At 40.2% G+C, this 13974-nt stretch overlaps 1 protein-coding gene across 9 annotated transcripts in view; it reads right to left on the bottom strand.

The window, feature by feature from the left end:
* The window catches only part of DLGAP1 (DLG associated protein 1), a gene marked incomplete at its 5' end in the record, with an annotated part of 892564 nt that extends 878840 nt beyond the window's left edge, over positions 1 to 13724 (bottom strand). For 7 of the 9 annotated variants that reach the window (XM_079108324.1, XM_079108313.1, XM_079108322.1 and 4 more), the window contains one exon: positions 13406 to 13724. The remainder of the gene's footprint in view (positions 1 to 13405) is intronic. The other 2 variants (XM_079108328.1, XM_079108326.1) reach the window with 2 other exon arrangements.
* Positions 13725 to 13974: the final 250 nt, after the last annotated feature.

Raw genomic sequence — 13974 nt, 5'->3', positions numbered from 1 at the left:
ATCAAATATTTATTAGGAAACACTGCTAAACAGATGATTGGAAGAGAATAATGAGGACAGGTTGAGCTCCTTTATAAGGGTAGTCCAGAGCAGTAGTAATAAGAACCTGTCATTGAAGACGTGGGGAAAATCAAGGGGCAACTCTCCAGGCAGATGGAATCAAACATCTTAGAAAATAGTAGTTATCTTTATATCTCACATAACTATGATATGAACTACCGACTAGTATTTAATGGAACCCTCAAAATTTCAAAATTGAAATTATATAATTTTGATTATATAATTTCAAATAAAACATTTGACTCATGTACACTCAATAATGTATACACAAATTACTTTGAAGAGCAAGTCCAATATAAATAAATTGAATTTGAATTTCCAATGGAGGATACTTAGATTGAAAAATGATATAATGCTTTTGGTCACATATTTCCTAAGACAAATTAATGCATTACTACTGATGCCTCACTTTGAGTAATACCCATCTAGAACTTTCACTCTGTTTATGTCCTAAGTCAACTAAACATTCAAATTTATTTGGGGTCAGGCATGTAAGGTAATTCAGAACAAAAAAAATGAGAAATGATCTTTAGAGAAACACAGGAAGATTTAAGATATTTAACTTATGCATTCGTCATCTGTGACACTATAATGACAGCAAAAACATCATAGAACTCACTCACTGTTCAATCTATGTTACCTGTGTCCATCTTCACTCCATCTTCTGGAAATTTCTTTAAATGAAACATCTAGCACAGATATTACTATATCTGAAACAAGGATGCATACACATCCAACTTTTCTTTTCTTAAAAAACTGAAGTTGAAAATAAATACAGGAGTACTCTAGTATTTCATGGACTCACTGAATTACCTTGCTCCTGAGTTAAGAATAACAATGTTGATTTGTTTAAATGGACAGATTGCTATTTCCAATTCCATCAGGCTGAACTGCAAAGAATCCTAAGAGATAACCAACACTTCTTTAGATATATGTTGGGAGGACAATCAAACATCTTTTTTCTCCCTTGCCATTAAAGTCCTTATCTGAACCTTGCAGAATGTGTGCCAAGTTTGTTAATTGTGTTCTCTAAGTCATGTCCTTATTACAGACTCCTCTGTTTGCACTCCTTTGTCTTTGAGGTATGTGTTCATCTCTCCTTTCAAATAGATTACTCACTGGGAAGCAGGGAGCTGAAGTTTCTCTTGCAGAGACAGAGCCTTTCCTGGAAAGAAGACACTGATTTTATCCAGAGCAAGCAGATGGTCACACACCTAGAAGGTTCCATAGAGCTTCACCTCTGTCATCCAAATTCCTCTGACATGCAGGAAGGCACAGGTGGAAAGAAGGTGGTAAGGCAAATGCAACCTATTTGTGCTCATTGTCCTTCATGCCATCAAAATAGCCTGTATCCTGAAAGAACCCTTGAAGTCAGCACTAGGTAAAATCAAAGTAAAACTCAAAAATAAATAAATAGATAAACAAAAGAAAACATGGAATTTTCTTAAAACAACTGGCATTATAGAACCAGACTACAGGATTGTCATTTTAACAGAAGTAATTTTATTCCTATTGTGTTCTCCACAAATGCCGTGTATGGAAGAGTAGGAAGAAAGGAATTAAGGGAGAAAAATATAGGAAGTGACACTTCCAGAATTTCCAAAGAACCACCTACTGGGCCAGTCAAACTGTGAAGCAAAATTATTTAGAGCAAAATGAGGATATATCTTGCAGGCAGCTAGAGACACATTTCTGATAGCTATCAATTTTGCAATACCTAGCTTATTTGATTTCTGTTTCACTTTACATTTCTTGGATGCTAAGCAAAGTCAGGCAATGGGTTAGGCACCAGGGAAGTACAGAGCCTACTGTTGCAGACTCCTGTTCAATTATTAGCTCCAATCATGAAGATTCTATGGTCTGAGAATATATTCTGTAAAATGTGACATCATTTTCTACATAAGTCTGATGTGAATATAAAAAGATTACTGATATAACTTGCTTAGAGCATAATAAGCACTCACTACTATCATTACTAAAGTACAGGTTTGCAAGAAATATGACCTCTCTACAGTTCATGATCTAGTGGGAGATCCAAAATCAGAAACACATAGCTACAATGCAATGTGATATTATGTATTATATTTCCTCCCATTCTAATGTAAACCCCATACCTCTGCAAGGGTATACCTTCCATCTTTTGTTATGGTTCTTCTTCAAAGTTGACTTCAAAGCACCTAGAACAGTGCTCAGCACAAAGCAGTTGTTCAATAAATCACTGTTAGTTGAATGAATAAATGAAGGAACAAAGGAATGAATTGTTAATGGCCATCATTCAATAGTGGGCATCTTCAGAATCTGATATATGTAGGGGAAAAAAAGATCTGGCAAAAATTACCTAAATTCAAAAGAATATGCTTCTACCTGTAACTCCTACATTACTGAAATCTGACTCACTAATAACCTAAACATGCATGTTTTGGTTCTGGATGCAGAAAATAAAAATAACTGTACTAGATTTTCCTTTGTTTATTCAAATATCAAAAAGGAGTAGTTCATATAAATATAGCTATTTTTAGTGCCCTGAGTGAGCTGTGTTGGTGCCCTCATCCCTTCCTTGGGTTCTGGTCCTGGATCAAGGCAAATCATACTTGTGCAAGGGGAATTGATGGTGTCTGACCAACCAGCACCAAAAACTGGCAGATTCAGGACAATCCTAATTCTGTAGCAGAAATGATGGTGTGTGTTCCTGATCACAAGTTAAGTTGATTTTTAAAATAGAGTCCTAAATTCATAGTTTTCATTTGAGTGATAATGTTTTGTGGAATAGGAGTCAAAAAGACTAGAAACAGTTAAATTAGAAGCCAGCCACCATTGGGTAGCATAATTTCAATGAGGAGATGCTTTCTAAAGCCCAAAACTGTTCAGCTGATAAATACACCTTTGAAATACCACCTATTTGTGAATTGGTATTGCTAGTATTTAAATTGTACTCTATCCATTTATCAACTCTCTATGGAATAACACAAGCCACTTTATTTAGGTCAATATCTCTGCCCAAAAGGGATACCTAGAATAATAAAGACACATGAAAATGTATTTAGCTTTTTATTCTATGAAGTTTTAAATCTAAACTACAATAATAAGACATATTGGGCTACTATAACAGATCGTGAAAAGTATAAAACCTAAATAATTTAAATAGAACTGCCCAGAACCCTTTTTCCTTTCCTGAAAAAAACAGTGGGACTTCTCCCATTGAATCAGTGAGTAACATGTTCTCTTTCTTCTTTGGGTATGTTAGCTGAGGAGCCGTTTTCCTAAGCAGAGAGACTGAGCCCACTGAACACATAAGGCATGGAGACAGAAGATGAGCCCTCTGAGGCAGAGAAGGGGAAGCAATCAGGACAGTGGCTCTACCCGCCATGCACACTAGCCCAGAGCCCAGAGCCCACCATCCTGCCAGGGACACCTCCTCTGCACCCATCAAAGCATCACTGCCTCTTTCTGCCACCTCTCTCCATTTTTTCCATATTCCATGTCACCTTAGGAAATATGCATTCTAATCAGAGTAAATTAAAATTTATATTTTGAATGTTTCTTTAGATGCACTGAAGAGTTTCATAAGAATGTCTTCTCATCAACACAATTAAACCTTCCTTGGGGAGAAAGTCATGACTTTGATTTCCTTTGTAATCTCCTCACAGCAGATGGCACCATGTCAGACAGGGCTGGGCTGAGGGGGCCGTGGGACTCTATTTCCTGCAGATGCAACACACACAACCTACAGGCCATATGAAAGCCGCATCCTGATGAGTATAAAAACCAGGGAGTTCAATAAATGTTACCTATCATTCAACTCATTCAGCGAATTATTATCATTGTCACTGGATAATAAAGGACCATGAGATAAAGAGATCTAGGAATTTTTTAGTAGAAGAAAAATGTTTCATCACTAGACAAGATATTTTGAAATTCTTTACCTGGTACTACTTTAATGTAAAAAGATGATTGGCAGAGTAGTTCTTACAGATAAAACATACGGTTAATAAGAACATGTTTTAATCGCTCACTATGGACCCAGCTTTGAACTAGATACTTTACATAGACTGGCTCATTTAATCTTTCCAAAACTTTGAAACATAAGTTTAATTATCCTCATTTTTCAGATGAGAAAACTGGGCTCAGTAAAATTAACTTTCTCAAAGTCATTTAGAGAGTTAAATGGATCAGGCTAGAACAGGACTGGAGAGGAAGATAACATTGTCCATGTGGAACACAGAAACTGCTACTATCATGAATCTGCTGACCACCTCCCAGCATATAAACCCTCAAAGGACATCTCAAATTCCATCAATTTGTAAATTCTGGTTTAGTTTCCAAGCTGCTCATGGGAAATGTCCAAATTCATCTTAAAAATCAGCACAACCAAAAGATAGTTCAGTTACCAGCTCCCTATCTCAAACCCTTATGTTCCAGTAATGTCATTACTCCCAATACCCTGGCACTTCAAATCCCCACTCCACCTAGGCCCTCTCCAATAACTAATTACCAAGCATCAAGAAAGCAGCTGTTACCCATTGAAAACCACTCTGCCTGCTACTGGGCTTAGGCCTGGGAGAGATGGAAAAACACATAAGCTAATTCATCACTTAAAGGAGCTTAAAAAATCTAGCACTCACATATGTAAATCATAAAATAAATGATCCACATAAATACAAATGGAATTCAGGGGAGAGTTTACCCTCAGTTTGAGTAGTCATAAAATGCTTTGTGCGAGACTGAGATTGAGCTGGGCTTTAAAATAATTATTTTAGAAGAAATCCTCACTCATGGTAACACTACCACACTCAACAGAAGGACACAAAGGGAGAGGCAATCCCTGACTACCCTTGACCTAGGAGAACCTACTCTAAACAATGTGTCTCACAGACAGAATTTAAAATAGCAGGGAATGTTCCTGCAGCACAGAGGTGACCAGCAGGGTGGTCACTGTGGACAAGCTTGATGCAAAGGACTAGTTAAGAAGTGAGGCTAAATGATGATGGAAGCCAATTTGCCTTCATGCATATGTTCCAGGGACACAATCTGAAGGCCACGCAGGATCCAGGCACATGCTCAGTGTTGGGAAAGGCAGAGGATGAATAAAAGTGACTGCTGTCCTCATGGGGGTCTCAAGGACAAAGTTAAAGTCTCACAATGATTTTGACAATTCTTTAGAAAAACAAATCTGGATGCAAGTTTAATGGGAAGAAGGAGACCTAAAAGACAAGAAGTTCCATTTAGAGGTTTCTCTGTGTTCCAGGCATGAGACAATACAGTCTTGAAGTCAGTCGGCAGCAGCAGAATTCACACAAACAACTACCTCCCACTCTAACTTAATGAAGAAAAATTAAGACCAGAGAAGACTTGTATTTTGCACAAATTAACAATAAAATACATTTTTTAAAAATTTAGTATATAATTAAAGACTTTGTAAAAACAACCATGTATACAAAAGTCTTAAAGAACTCAATGTGAAATTCACACTTTGTGAAATATGAAAGGATAATATTGCTATCACTTCAAATTAGGAAAAAAAATAGCTTCTTAAACAAGAGAACTATACCGCAAAGAGAAGAACCAAAATACATCTATTTTAAAATTTAAAACATAAATTTTTTCATCCAAAGACATCATCGAAATAAAAGATCTGCCACCAACTGGGTGAGGATCATTAAAAAACATTACAGAAAAAACTCTGGCATCCACAATATGTAAATAAATCTTACAAATCAATAAATTTTTAAAAAGCAGCAGGAGAGCTAAAAAATGTGTGAATAAGCAATCTACAGAAACCAGAATGTTAATAAATGGGGGGAAATAAACATTACTAGCAGTCAGGGAACAACAAATTAAACCCATAATGATATAACCATCTTGCGTCCATAAGATTGACCAGAAACAAAATCTACCACCAACTGTCAGCAAAGATGTAGAACAAAAGGAGTCCTTACAGATTCTTGGTGGGAATACAAATAGCTACAACCAGTTTGGGTAACTTGGTATTATCTGCGAGGTGTAAAAGTACAAATACTACCCTTCAGCAATTCCAATCTAAAGAGATAAGCTAAGGAATTGTCCTTTGTTAGCACAAGGGATGTGCACATGAATGTTCACAACTGCCTTGATTGGAAACAGCTTATTAAATATCCATCAACAAAAGGTTGTTGCACTAATTATGATAACTATAAAAAATTAATAAATTGTATCTGTACATCAACTAAATTCTGAACAAATAAGGTATACGTTTCAGTCAGCTTTTTCACTGCTGTGAGTAAAACAACTGCAGAGGAGGAAAAGTTTATTTGAGGGCTCACGGTTTCAGAGGTCTCAGTCCAAAGAAAGTCGGTTCCATTCCTCAGGGCTCAAGGTGAGGCAGAACATCATGGTGGGAGCACGGTAAAGGGAAGCAGCTCACATGATGATCAGGAAGCAGAGAGAGAGAGACTTCACTCTCCAGATACAAAATCTATACCCTGAAACCACACCCCCAATGAACCACTTCCTCCAGCCATACCCTATCTGCCTCCAGCTACCACTTAGTTAATTCACTGATTAGGTTAAGGCTATACCCAATCATTTCTCCCTCAAACTTTCTTGCACTGTCACATGCTTGAGATTTTGGGAGATACCTCACATCCAAACCATAACAGTAAAAAACACAAGTAACATGTTACCATTTCTGTATAGTCTGAAAATACCAAAAGAAGACTACAGAGCTTAGGTGCATATACATAGCAAAGTATATGAAAATAGGTGAGAATGACAGACACATGATTTAGTGTACCGAGTACAAGTAAGGGAAGATATGTTTGGAAACAGAATACACTGGAAGTATCAACTGTATGTGCAATGAACTAGTTTATAATCTGGGTGGTGGGCACATAGGTGTTTACTATAATATTAATATTTTGGTGTCCCCAAGCTATTTCACAATAATTTTTTATTTAAAAATAAAGAACTGAAAATAGTGTATGACACAGGTATTGGGTGAAAGGGAAAAGAAACAGATGACTAGAACTTGAAATTTTTTCAAAATATTTTTTCCCATTTCAACATTCTTAAACCTGGTTCTCAACAATGTATGCCTCACATAGGGCAAGAAATTCCTTTATTCCAATTCAGACTCAATTTCTTCTATCAGTTCAAGCAGTCACTTTTTCATGTCACTACCTATTCAAAATACTTAAGAGGCTAAACATTCTCATAGGGCCATTATGGCTTAGGCAGTCCCTCCATAATGCATTTCCATCTTCTCAATCAGATATCTCTTCTAGTCTAATAAAATGCACTGGGGAAACTAGAGGACCACCTCCAGACCAGTTCATTTGCATCTCTATATCTTTGTAGATGTTTGTATCTGAAAGTCATCCTTTCTTCCTATTTAATTCTTACCAATCCATAAAGATTCAGTATAATACCTTCCTCTTTAGGAAGCATTCCATAAGTGCTCGTGTGTTGTTAAGTTCAACCTTCCAGAAAATTCCAAAATAAGTATGATGTGCCCATGCACTTGAAGCACTTAGTTTAATTCTATAGCCCATCATTCCTAATTACTTCCTACATCTTAATCTTACCCTTTTGGCTGCATTTTAAGCTGCCCAAGAATTTGAACTATGTCTTGGACTTCTGTATTCTCCATAGTAATGAGTAGCTGGGAGATAAAAATATTTTTGTGTGCACAAACTTAGACCATGTACATACCCAATATTTGATAGCAATCATCTAGAACCCTTAGGTCTTATCATCAAAGCAGAATATTTTTAATTATCCATAAAAGACATTTAAATCTAGAGAAATTATTTCCTATTGTAGTTTATAAAAGCATGAGCCATGTTCACTTTGAATCTCACCTTTCCTTACAGACCCATTTAAAGCTGAAGAGAGAACCTGGTAGTTAAAAAAGGGTACAAGTGGCAGGTTAGCTTATCAGTCAATCAGACCATCATAAGACCACACATCCTAATTTACTGCAAAAAGGATCATGAAAAAAGTATAAAGCACTAAAACTGCATTCAACTGGAGAGACTCAGTAATTAACTGACTTTTCAGTTGAGGTCTTGGAAAGAGAAAGCAATGTAAGATGCAGTGTTCCAAGGAGAAGGGGAAAAAGACCTCTGATCCTACTTCACAAAAGCTAGAGAATCAAGGAGACTCATCTGAATTGCCAAGGCAAGGGTTCACACAATACATTTTCAAAAGTGTTACTGCTTCAAGATTTCCCCTGCTGCCTCTCCCCAACTCTAAATGGGAAAGCACATCCCTGTTTGAAAGAATGAGAAGGTTACCCTGCCTTCTCGGTTAATGTCTACAGGAAAATCGCTTTGAAGGGGGTGAAGATGCCTTGCTTCCATGCTACTGAAGTGTGATGAATCGTATCAAAGAGTAGTTGTTTGCAAAGCCTGGGACAAGATCAAAATGCCATTTTCCTCTGAAATTGCAGCATGTGTTCTGTAAAGAAATCTCAGAGAGATATAGTAGGAAAAATTCTGGTCCAAAAATAGACTTTGCACTGAATTTCTACTGAAACTGAAATCAAGAAGGAAAGGGTCTCCAGGGAAGGGGTATGATCATGAAGTTAGAGTGAGGGTTAATGCCAATTCTTCTCTCACACATTCATAAATGTTCACCAGTAGTAGAATTTAACAAGGAAGTTACTCTAGCAGATGTTTTCAAATTAGCCAAAACCGTGTCACAGAATAAGGCAGCAGAGCTGGAAATGTGCCCAGAGAGACCTTCCCACAAGCCGCCTGAGGGAGCCCTTTAAATATGTCTGAACCCTCCTGGTGCAGAGATTCAGATGCAGGCCAGGGTGATAAGCCCATCACAGCACAACCCTCCTCTTCTAATTGCTTATCCATGGCTTCAACAAGACCTCTATACTGCTGAATGCTAAGGAAATCTAGTAAGATTGGGCAGTTCCGAGTTACACACTTTATGGCTTGCCTTTGTGTGACTGCTTACAAATCTGACAAGAAAACACTGAGAGAAGATAGAGAAATTGTTAGTGACAACAGATGAGCAAGCGATAAGTGAATCTGAAAATGAACGGTTTCATTTCTGGCAAATTCTGGAAAGAGGGAGGAGGGTGAGTTCGAATCTTCATACTGTATTCAGAGCATTGATATCTACTTTGCAACTAAAAATAAAATGGTCAATCATATCCTAGCTACACTGGTTCTCATCTTAACTATACATGGGTTAAGATAGAAATGGGGCTTCCAGTGGGGGAACTGGTTTTCCTAAATGGGATGTCACTTGTTTCCCAAGAATCATTAACTTCTACAGGAAAGAAAATAATAAACACCAACAAGGAAAAAATCTTAAGCCAACAAAAAATGAAAATGTCCCTAGTTTCACACTCATCTGATAGATTATCATGTATTCACTGGAATAAGGGAAGTAAAATTATTGGGTCAACACATGTATACAACACCAACTTCTGTGCAGTCAGAATATGGAGCAGAGGACTTCCATCTTTTTGAACCGTAGATCAACACTCCATCTTGGTTTGTTTGTTTTTAACCACATGTCTTCCTCTGTGGGGTGTATGCTGCAGGGTTACATAGAAGGACACAGCAAATACATATTGTAAAGTCAAACAGCCATGTGTTTGAAGAAAAGGAGCTGGTGCCTGATCTATCCTACAATCAATCATCTGTGGCTGTTTAATAAACTAAAGTGAATATCAGAAAATGATTTCTAAATCTTAATGGTAGAAGAATATTTTAGATCTTTTTAGAAACTTCTCTGGCAATTCCTGATAGACCACACATGTAGACAAAGTCACCTTCAAAAGACAGTAACAAGATTCAGACTACAAATACTCAGTGATTTTTTAAAAAAAATTGTCTTTCGGGGACCACTATAATCATTCTTTTCTTGGAAAATGGAGAACTGTGAGCACTTAGGATCTTCTGGAAATAAAAGAGACAGTGCAAAATAGGGGATGCTTTTGAGACTCCAAGGGTCTCAGCACATAGATTTCCTACAATGCTAGCAAAGGGGTGGCTTCTTGTGATAGTGTTTCTTTATAATAAAAAGTGTACAAAGTGATTAACATGCCATAGACATACACATAGATTTTAAGTATAGGAGGTGAGACTTGAATTTTTCAAGAGTCCTTTCAGCCTTACTATTATAATGGTGTTCTATCAGCAGGAAGAAAAAAAAAAAAATCAACAAAGGAAAAGGAGAAAAGAAACCAACCAAGAAACTTAACGACTACAGCCTTTCCTTATATTAAAGAAAGAGAGGTAAGAGCGGTTTCTATAGAGATGAAATCTTAGTAAAAGGTCTTCCAATTAAATGCTTCCTAAGAGGAAACAAAGTCCCTCTCTTTTGATAAAGGGCAGAACAATTGATGGGAATGATCACAAAGGAAACATAATATGAATTTGAGTTGATCATAGAAAGTTCACTATAGAAATACACATTTGGTAGCATTTTACAATTCCTACTGAATTTGAAATATTATGCAAAATCAAAACACTGAACTGTTTCCAAAAGAGTTGCTATTTAAAAATAAAGTACTTGTCTCAATTAAGTTCTAGATGAAACTACTACTGTTCACCTATGTCTAGGTAAGTAGTTTGTAAAACAAGTTCCCCTCTTCCCAGTTTTGTTTTTATACTTTAAAAAATCAATCCAGAGAAGCATATGAAATAAGGGCATACATATCTAATAGAACATCAGAATGCATGCAGTTTCTGTTTCCAAATTTGATTCCATAGGACACCTGAGCTTAGAAGAATTGGAAAAGTAGAATATCATAGTTTTGGACTATTTCTCCATATAGGTTATCCAATATTTTGGAAGGGCTTGTTTTCATTTGCTTTGAATAATGACTCATATGATTTATCAAGTTTTTAATCCTTTCAGAACAACATTTATCTTGATGGAGAAATTAAAGATGCTAAACCAAAAAAAAATCCTCACGGGGAAAACTCATGTACATATCACTCCCCGAAAGCTCAATTGCTGAAATGTAATTTGAAGAACTTTGTCAAAAAATTATTCATAATTTTAGAAGTATGTTGACAAGTTCATTTTGCCAAAATTATAATGTCTTTAAGATATTTTTGATAAACTAATCAGAGTAAAAAATAGAGGAATGGAGAGACAGACGTAAAATTTTCAAAAAAGACTATATTTGCAAGTGTATTAAAGTTTTTTTGTTTTTTGGTTTTTTTTTTTTTTTTTTGGTTCATTCAAGGTAACCAAATTTTTCTCTTAAGCAAGTCAGTTTTCCTTAAAAGCAGTTACAGAATTTTCTATCTGTAACTAGAAATATTACAAGGTAATGACTTTACTCTGGCAACTTTAAACTAAACTACTAAACTACTTTGTTCTTAAGAAAATTAAGAACAAAGCTGTTAGATCAACTACAGTAGAAGAGAAAAGGGATCAGGAAAAGAAGGTCAGGGAGGGTAAGAAGGAAAATGGGGTATATGATCAAAGTGTGGTATATGCATGTAAGAATATGCCACAGTGAAACTCATTATTCTGTATAATTAAAATGCACTTTAAAAAAGCAAAGCTATTGACCCAGGATTTCTATCAAATTTGCTTCAAGTCAAAGCATTAATTTTCTGAGCCAAGGACAGCTTTTCTAAAATTTTATACACGTTACAAAAATATTCAATATTTCTCTATATACTGAATTTCCTTTTAAAAATCTTAAGCAAATAAAGCTCTATTTTTGACATAATATGATGTAAATTAGGACACTAATTTGGACCTCCATGTCATTTTCATTCAAGCTGGAATAAAAAGTAATGCTATGCATGCAAAAATGACCTAAGCCAATGAAAAGTTGCTTCCTGAAACTGAAATTGTGTTATAAATAACCGTCAAAAGACTTGTTCTTTTTGGAACAGCTCCTTCCTGGTAAAAATGGTAATAATAATAATTTACAAGATGTTTGCCTGCGGTTCTAAAATCGCTTTCCTAGTTTAAGCATTTCTCATTCCTGTGTCTACATGTCCGATTGATCCATCGCCACTTTCTACGAAGTCATTCATGAAGACCATAAAAGCTGAAGATCTCTTTGTTACTTTTATTACATGTCTTTCCCCATTGTAATTCCATAACTTCACGTGCTATGCCGGTAGGCGGGGAGCCTCCACCTCCCTCACCCGGGGGCCCAGTCTCACTCTGTCCCTCACAGAGAGGAATTGAGTCTTGCCCGGATCCATAAAAGATGTAGTATCTCATCCACCAGCGCCCCTGTCCTCGCCGCCTTGCCATCTCCAACCCCTTCCCCTTCTCTTGCCCTCCCTTTCTCGGACACAAAATTCCGCAGCGCTACTGGCGGCGCGGAGGGCGAGCCCGGCCGCGGGAGGCGCGAGTGGCGCTAGGGCACAAGCGCTCAGTGTCCCCGGCGCCCGCACCCGAGCCGCCCGCCGCCCCTTCCCACGGCCTCCGGGGGCCACACCGAGAAGCGGGAACTGCTCGCCTTCGCGAGTCCTGAATGCAGGGTCTTCATCGCCGGTCGGCCCCCAAAGGTCCCTCCTGCAGCTGCAGCCGCCCCTCAATGAAAGTGCAATTTGTTATCTCCCCCAGCCCCGAGAAGTCCCTGTTTGGTCTCGGCTCCAACCCACTCAATTCAATTTGAATACCGGGTCTCATCGCCCGCCACGCGATTTGCAGGAAACTGGCCTGGGCAGCGGGTAGGGGGCGACTCTCCAGTGACCTCCCTTGGATCCCGTTCTCTGTGTGCGTCTCTCTGTGTATATCTCGATATCTCTCTGTGCCTAACAGTCTTTGTGTCTCTGTTTCTCTCGCTCGCTCGCTCGCTCCCTCGCTCGCTCGCTCTCATACGCACGAGGGAGGGGTCTCTCTCCACAGTTAATGCCAAAATGTCACCCAAAAAGCAAGTGCAACAACTTGCTTTGCAAACGACCCAGGAACCTGTCGAAAAAACGCCTGCAGACAGCAGCCCCCTCCTCCCCTGCAAGGTGCTTCAGGGTTTGGCGGGTGGGGGGCGGCAGTGGGAATTTGGTCCGTCTGGAGATGACGGAACTGAGGACTGGGCTCCCCTCCCCCTTCTGGGACCCTGTCGCAATTAGAAATCTGTCCCTTTTGGGGGGTCCTGGGGGGAGCTGCGAGGACCGCACTCCTGGAGAAGGGCACGCCAGCCCCCGGGATCCCGGAGTCCCCAGGGGGCCCGGGAGTGCGCCCCAGGCAAAGGAAAGGGAAGCGGATTCGCAGAGTGTAGGGCAAGAAGCCCAGCCTGCAGTCCTTCCGCGGGCGAGGGCAGTGGCGACCTCGCGGCGGGCAGGAGCCACCCAGCGCGCCGCCACCGCCACTGCCACCGCCGCCGCCGCGCACGCCCCAGTCCCGCGGCGCAGCCTGGCGTTACCTTGCTGCTGCCCGCAGTTGGGCCCTTGCTTGCTGAGTCCGTCCGTCTGGCCCACGAGCCTCAGAGGAGGACGAGAGAGGTGGCCCCTCGGTCGGGACCGGCTCTCAGAGAGGGGATGGGAAAGACCGGAGAAAGGAGCTGAGGCAGCTGCGTCCGCTCGCGCCGCTGATACTGCCGATTCCCGCGGGCGGAAGGTGTCGGCGAGGCCGTGTCCCGGGATTGCGGCGCCCGGAGCGCTGCGCTCGCCTCTAGCGCGGAGGCTGAGCGCCGGGACGCGGCGGGCTGGGGCAGCGAGGCTGGGCTGGTCACCCGCCCCTGGGTGCATGTTAATACGGTGGGGAGGAGGAGTCCCGCGCTTCCTCCGCCCAACCACCGGAGCCGGCGGGCGGGCGGCGGCCGCGGCCCGGAGCCAGCCGCTCCCACCCGCCCCAGCTACTACGGCGCCGCCACTAGCTCTGGCCCCAGCCCAGGCACGTGCGCCGAGGCCACGGGGAGGCGCCGGCGTCTCCCCGAGCGCGCTCTAGGCGGGGGGTGCTACCGGCTCAGCCTTCGGGTGGGACGAACTCCGG

This window comes from Sciurus vulgaris, assembly GCF_902686455.1.
Source record: "Sciurus vulgaris genome assembly, chromosome: 13".
In the NCBI taxonomy this organism is placed as follows: Eukaryota; Metazoa; Chordata; class Mammalia; order Rodentia; family Sciuridae; genus Sciurus; species Sciurus vulgaris.
This window is presented reverse-complemented; position numbering and strand designations above follow the sequence as displayed.